The 7,822-nt window shown below is 44.7% G+C and overlaps 1 pseudogene; it reads right to left on the bottom strand.

Annotated features, from left to right (window-relative positions):
* Window positions 1-476: 476 nt before the first annotated feature.
* On the bottom strand, window positions 477-4,045 carry LOC147953875 (uncharacterized; annotated as a pseudogene).
* Between the last annotated feature and the right edge of the window lie 3,777 nt (window positions 4,046-7,822).

Consider the following 7,822-nt stretch of genomic DNA (forward strand, 5'->3'; position numbering starts at 1 on the left):
TCGGGGAACCTATAGAAAGATTATCAGACGGCTTTCATGATATTATGCTTCCTTGCCCGTGTGGAACATGTGTGAGCATTATGTTTTTCCAACAAGTGATCCGACTGGAAGAAGTGTTATATGAGGACTTCGAGATCAAATAGAGAATCTGTCTCTCCATTCCTCGTGAGCCACTTATTTCTCCGAAATCAGAGATCAGAGTGATTTTCCTCCTTTTTCCCAAATAGTCGACGGTCTTACACCATTGGGATACTTCGGATAAACTGGAGTACATATATGAGAGACCGGTGCTAAAACCTTTTCTCGAGATATCTTCCAGATTCTTAGGGTCCTTGCTCCGGATCTCGCCCCCCCGGTGCGAAAGCAGTTGGTTCCGTAGTTTGAGAATTCTACTAATTCCAAGTATTCCATTATTATTATTAAATAAGAGAATATAAAAAGTAAAGAGGAGAAGACATAACCAGAAGAATTGTGAGAAATAAGTTAATTTATCAAGTTGAGGCATTTCGATTTGGATTTCAAATAAGAAAGAAAAAAAAGGATTTTGTGAAATTTAGGAGTCGTTCGAAAGCATCAAGAGGGAAGAACTCAGATAGAAAGGCAGGCGAAGTTGGCGGCCAACCTAATCCCCCTCCCAGTTGTACCCTTGTGCATCCCCTTCGTAAACGATTTCCACTGGATCTGGAGATTCCCCGGGGTCCCCCCGAATCGTCATCTTCGGACCCTGAATCATCATCCCACCTTTTACGCTTCCTCGAAGAAGACGGGCCTGCCTCGTTCGCCCCATCATTTGCTTTTGTGCTTTCAGGGGATCCCGTGGAATGAGCCTCCTGCTCTTCCGCAGGCGCATCGGGGTCGGGAGAATCTGGTTCACCGAGCTCGGCGCGGCGAAACCGCTTCGCCAGATTGGTGGCTGTTGCGACGAATTCGCTTCCATCTCCGGCTTCCGTATAATCAGAGAAGATTTGTTGAAGAGTATCTCCTCCCTCACTATTCCACAATATAAGACTTTCAGTGAACGATCGCGCAGACTCACCCTCCTCTAAAGGAAGAGGAGTGCCTACTTCGTTAAATATTCTTTCAACCTTGGAAGTCAACTCCGAAATCATGGCTTCGGGATGGGCGGCGTGCGCCATTTCCTGCTGGAGGTCTGGTAGTCCGCCAACGGGAGGTTGGTCTATGGGAAAGTCACCCTCGTTAGGAGCATTGGTCATGACGAGAACATTGAGATCCGCGACATTCTCATTCCCAAGATGAAAGGCTATTCCTTGAACTCCGAATAAGACAACTAATGCCATTATTAGTACTGGCAACGCAAGACCAAACGATGGTATAGCAATGAACAAAAGAATGACACTTGGAAATAATGAACGAAGAATCATTGGAATTTCCCATCTTTTTCAGCTCTGCTCCCTAAAAAAAGGGGGACTTTCTAAAGTGACTGGGTTTTTTACCCAAGAACCTGCTATTAAAGAGAAAGAGACAGACTAACAAGAAACAGCCTTTACTTATTCCTACCTGGGACTGAACACCTACACAATAGAGATTTGAAGAAGTAACAACATTGTTCTTTTTAAGTACAGTAAGATTTCGACAAAAAGAATGGGGGTCTTCCCCTCGCTTTGAGGGTCGCTTGAATTTGAGTTCGTTTGCTGGTCAGGATCGCCTCGAAAGCCGTTTGCGGGCGCATACGTTTTCTCGCTTCATTGTTATACGATTTTATTCAAACGAGATCCCTACCTACGACATAATTAGCGGGTCAGCCTGCCTTTAGCCTTGGAAGAACTATTTGGTTGGTACTTGATAATTTCTATCTGTGGCTACTCCGCGAGCCCTTGCAAAATGGGACTTCCCTAGCTATCAGTCTAAGAATGCTTCAACGAGAAAACAAGCTGTCACATGACATCGTCTACCAACTGAGCTATTTTCATCGCCATTGAAGCAAGTTTAACGCAAGCTCTACTCCCGGAAAGACATGAACTCGGTTCCCGTACTGGTCACATGCAATTAGAGCCTATCATCCGCAGATATGGGGCGTATGTCTTTACTATACGCATATTTTTATTCATCCGTGATAAATGAGTGCTTCTCAATCGTTCCAGTCCCATCCTTGCGTCTCTCTCCCGGTCATGCCGTCTTCTTCGAATCCTCCTTTACGATGGTGGTATTTTAGATAGCCTGAAAGGCCCCGTCAGCGATAGAAGCTATGGGTTTTTTACTTGCGGTAGACTGTACCTTTTTTATTTATTTCTTACCAAGACTCTCTTCTACGGAATTCCTGGCGTAAACCCCCGGAGGGCGTGCCCCGCAGGGCGTTTGTTCAACATAACAAGAGCAGAGCTTCAAATCAGCTCATTTTCTTTCTCATGTAAAAATGGGTACTCCGCTGCTTTGTTTTTTCCTGAGGATACCAACTTAACCGATGGAATGGAATGCATTCATCATCGGTATGGATTTGATACCAACTCCCTATCGTTCTTTCGTCTATTATGAGATTAAGACATTAACATGCGCCAGTAACATTAAGCATGATCGTATCCGGAGGAGCTAGATTGTAAAAAGATAAGGAAACCTTAGATGCTTCATGATTTTCTCTTTGGCTCGATTGCTTTATATTTGTCTTATTTTAGGAAGGCCTAAGAATGGAAGAGAATGAGAGATATTCATGTTATCGCGAGCCGCAGGAGACGACTAGTCATGTACAACCATTTCGATCGCTTTAGCGTGCTGTCTTCTTGTCTCTACTCGAGATCTATTCTATAATTTGACATGTGTGGCATGGGGGCCGGCGGTATTGTGTGTTGTTGAAACACTGGTAGCGAAAACTAGAGTGGAATGCTTGACGAAGACACTGGGGTTCCATGACGGCTACGCTGTAGACAGTGAGGGACGAAAGCTAGGGGATTTCCCAAAGTGGTCATACTCTCTTACTGAGTTATCAAACCTGCCTGCACCAGCCAACCTACCGCGACACTTGGTCGGTACGTGCTGTTTATCTCCACGCTATCTGTGACAGTTAGCACGCTCCTTTATTACAATCTGTGTATTATTCAACTTAATTAGATAAAGGCCTCTCATTATTTGTTTAAATCTTTGCTACTTACAGATGTGATTGGTGTCGGGAATCCTACCCAAACTTGGAAAAGAACTATTCTATTTGGCACTTGAGAAACCGATATAGGATTTAGGTCGTCCCGACCAGTAACAAAAGGGAAATTGGGCCCATTCACAAGAAATGAGAATTCTCGTTCGTATAGTATAAAAGAAGGAGGTCGGCACCGTGCTTTGGACAAATTGACTTTCTTCGCCATTCTCCTTTTTCATCTATATACACAATTCTACTTGATTTGCCCTTGAATAGTAAGCCCCGGAATTACTAAATTGTATGGTTGTTTTCCGCGTGGTGAGCAGGATCCAACCCATCGAGCGGTGGCCCTATCCAACGGTTGGTTCTTGTTATAATGGTTGGGGAGACCTTTGATTGTGAATACCAAGTGGAACAAGCGAGTAAAGAGGGAAGGCAGTCTAAGTTTCCAATCCAGTGTCCTAAGCGCCCTGCTTTCGTCTTGATTTATTGCATAGGTAGTGTGCAGCTGCTGCCCGTTTCAAACTTGTACTCCTCTGGTAGTGTAGTAAAGCCCATTAGAAGTGAGATTCGTTGATTCTATCAATAATCTTAAACTTAAACCTCGTGAAGCCCTACCCTAGGTAAAGGGCTTCTGCTACCAGACGGATTGAGTGAGGAAACGTATGCACGGCTTCACTATTTAGTAAGGGCAGCGGCTTTAGAGTAGGAAAGGGTGTGGCCATAGTTTCCTGCACACCGAAGCTATTAGTGACCCGCTTTGGAGACTCATCCCAGGGAAAAGGTAGGAGCGCCAAAAGCATCTGTTGGTGGGTAATCAGCGGAGCAGCTTCTTTACACGCCGAAGTAGATATGTATGGTCAGGGGAAACCGACAAAGGAACCATAAGCTAGAATACTGGTATCAAGAGATGACAGGTACAACCCCATCTTCTATTCTGAAAGGAAAAAAGAAGAGGTGCACACGGCTAACTAATCTAAATAATGAGTGAGAAAAGACCTTCCTTCGTGGGCATTGACCGCTAAAGATGCCACTGCTTCTCAATCCGAGACAACAACTAACGCTTCTTTTGGTGTTACTACCCCAAACCCCAATCATTCTGTTCGCTCATACCACGTCTCAATAATCACTCCAATCTGACACCTGCGCCATGTTTCTCGATCAAAAATGAATGAACTTCTGGTTCAGAAACCAATCGTGTGGATACGTGGACACAATGGGATTATTCCTGCGAGTAAGAAGCGTTCACAATCGGGTAATTCGTACCTCCAGCTGTCTTTAAATAAATATCTCGCCTAGCAGGAACCTAAATCCCAACTAGATTAGATGGAAATGCGTATCATGTGAGGAATCAATCCTACACTCCTTTCTGGTTATTTGAAAGTCGTGCTAGCATTCTTTTTTATAAACAGGAATGGAAACAGAGCTTTAGCCTTACTTAGCTTTCTAAAGAGAAACAACTTATCTCCTTTCCTTTTTACAGGTGTACAGGACCCGAAGGGAGAAATAGACCCGCACCGGACGAGTTAAGCGCTAGGCGTTTTCTCGCTGGTTAGCGCATCCGTGTACCATGGACCCCATAACCCATTGTATGCCCTAAAGCCCTGAACCCCACTTTCTCCGCCTTTCGAAGGTCATACCACTAGTGTAGTACTGAAACGAGGATTGCGCCTAGCGTAGGACACCTAACTTGACTCAGCATCCCTTGCTAAAAACAAACAAGGTGGGTTTGTTGAAACAATGGGTACTTCCGGAATCGAAGCCAAACAAAGGGCGAAGCCTAGGACTTGAAAGAAAACGGAAGCAGTGATACGAAAACCAAAATAAGAAAGAATTAGACGAATAGGACTATCTTATTAACAGTGTTTTTCAACACACCCTCATCAGATCATTTACGCGGGTCTGACACAGGCAGTGAAGAAGAGGGCGCTGGTAAGCTACTCCTATAACTTGATTTCGAAAGACTTTCTCGCCTGAACAATTATAATAGCGAACTTCACCGAACCAACCCTTCTTTTTCGCCAGGTCTTGTCTAGTTACTTTCCAAAGAAAAGAGGATGCCCACTTTAAAAAGGGAAAAGGCAAGGCTTGATCTTATCCACCAGCCTCAGCAGCCCCTTTTCCTCTAATCCAGTACTAAGCGCTATCGAATTGACATAGATAAACATGGAGAGAGAAATCAAGTCCCGGCAGTCCAGTCTTTTCTTCTACCAGCTCTAGTGCTAGCTTTCTCCGATCTCTCTGTAGACAGCATTAAATAGGGGTAGGTACCATATTCATAATACTAGAAGGTGATCCCTGCTTAGAGACATGACTGCGAGCTGTTTGTTACCTGATTGTCACCGAGCTTGATGCTGCTGGTCTTCCACCTCACCCATAATGTTGAGGAAACTTGACCTAAGCGGAAATGGATTGCGAAACCATTGATTCTTTCAAAACCGGTGTTTCTTACTCTAAAAAATAAATGATAGGGTTTAGGTCGCTCTTACTTTCTTAGCGCTTACCGGATATAAATTCGTATTTATCTCCACTTACTAAATAGGGGGTGCGGAAGGGTGAAAAGATGGAATTAAGAATGATCTACGCCATTGCCATTCTTCTCTAATCACCACTTCTTCCTTCAATATCTCCTCCTGGCGCCAGCCAGTGAGACCTTTCGTTGCATCCTCCACCTACCTATCCCCCTTCCTGTTCAGGAACCAACTGGATCAAAGTGAGGCAAAACAGCGTCTATCTCCTAGAAATAGTCTTTGTCGAGCTCAAGCTCAAGATAGTTAAGTTTTTCATATGGCCAGTGGTGAATTGATACTTTAACAGCGAAAAGTGCACCTTCAGTTGGAAAAGAATGCGCGATCTGTTTCATTCGGCTAGGGGCTCTCAACCATTCTTTCAGGTCAAGCGGAACCATGACTCCACTCGTTAGGTCTGGTGACCCTACAAATATTATATGTGAACCCGCGATAAATGTGCTTCAGTGCTGCCGTGCTTTAGAGAAGCTGCCGTGCCTACCCCACCCCAATTGGTCGTGCTTTTCCTGTTTCTTAAGCCACGCGAATGAATAGGTCTGCGTTTGCTCGGAGGAAGGTGTTTAGCCAGAGCGTTTCTCAGCTCAGACAAAGCTTCTCTTTACGTGAAGTGCCACGGTTCCTTTTCCCTCTTGACCCGGCTTTTCCTATTCTAACGGTAAAAACTTGTACTGGAACGGCAGCCCAGGGTTCGATCTTTGTTACCCCACTGATTGTGCGATCTTCTAGGCCGATATTGGCTTACGGAAAAGAAAACTCCTAAAGTGGCAGATTTGGAAGCAAATCCTGAGCTTCCATCAATGAAATTCCATTCAATGTGCCTGGGGTCCCCTCTGTTATCAATAAATGAGTAGGCGCTGAAGACGGCGAGTGCGGCGCATGAGGACGGCAGGGATGAGTTGCGACTCAAGGAGCACAGAATGTAAACAGGCAAGTACCCGCTGTTGATGCATCGTCGGAGTAGGAAAGGGAAAGCCCTCGAGCTCTAGCAGCTGTCCCGCGTGCATTGGCTTAAGAAAGGAAGTCGGCACCGGGCAATCCGGAATCGATTATGCGCCTCTTTTCCTCATTCAAAAAGAAAGGACTTGTGCGAGTCACCCAGCAATGGCTTTTCACATCGATGATGCATATTTCCAATGCTTTTTGAATTACAATAAAAAGATGAAATAGTTCACTCTGGCATAATCCATTGCAAGATCCGTTCATATTAGCTATCTACTGCCTGACTTGCCCCACTTACTAAATAGGGCTCATTACATTCATGGAGAGAAAGGTAAGCGTGTAAACAAAGCTAGCTTCTGCCGGAAGAGAGTTGCTTGCCTCTTGCTGCCACTAAACCCCAATGTGAAAGAAAAGCAAGGCGATCTACCGAACAAACATTTCCTTTCTTTTTAATAAGATAACATTGGGAGAATATTCCTGGGATTTGTTTTGTACCGATTGAATGATTTCGGCAAGCTAAATCCATTCGTTTGGGATCCTTTCTTTCTCCCCTTTTTATACTCAAAAGCCGTTGCCTTTCCTACTCGAAAATGGCTTGCTCCAATTATTAAATAGGGCGGAGTTGTCCTTTCTTACTCGATAGCCTTTGTGCTTCCCCTATTTAATAAGTTCAGATGGGAAATGCGGATAAGCTTGAGAACAGACAGCTCTTCACTTTAAAATCCACCCCAGGTATCTCTACCTGTAGGCAGAGGGTCCTCGTTCTTCTGGAGATGCCGCTGGCGCTGCTGAAGTGGATTGGGATGGCTGCGCCAAAGTCTACTGATCCATTAATAATTTGCAACATAAGCTTTAGTGCCTTGCTATGGCGAGGTCGTCTCCCCGCCAGAGTCGGTGAAGCTTGATAGTATCCTCGCATGAATTCACATACGTAAGATCCCGGTAATCTTCAGGACCATGGACATCGTGAACGAACTGGCCTCTCAATCCTGATGGTGGTACCCATTCTGCTAGTGCGAAAGCTGTTCCCGTTTCTTCGTGATCCGATCCGGTATCAGCGGATACTTGCATTTATCCGGGAAGGGTTGAAACAATGGAATGCAACGCAACAAGAAAACGTGTATGTTAAGTTCTATAGTTGATGTGATGCGGCTCGACTCATCATTGCTCTCACAAAAAATCAATGTTTTCGGTTCCCTTTTTACTCTCGAATTATCATATAGAAAGATGTTCAGATTCAGTTCTCTCTGAAAAGGAAGACGGGGCCCTT

Source organism: Triticum urartu, unplaced genomic scaffold (genome assembly GCF_056163025.1).
Source record: "Triticum urartu cultivar PI428250 unplaced genomic scaffold, HENAU_Tu73 scaffold199, whole genome shotgun sequence".
Lineage (NCBI taxonomy): Eukaryota > Viridiplantae > Streptophyta > Magnoliopsida > Poales > Poaceae > Triticum > Triticum urartu.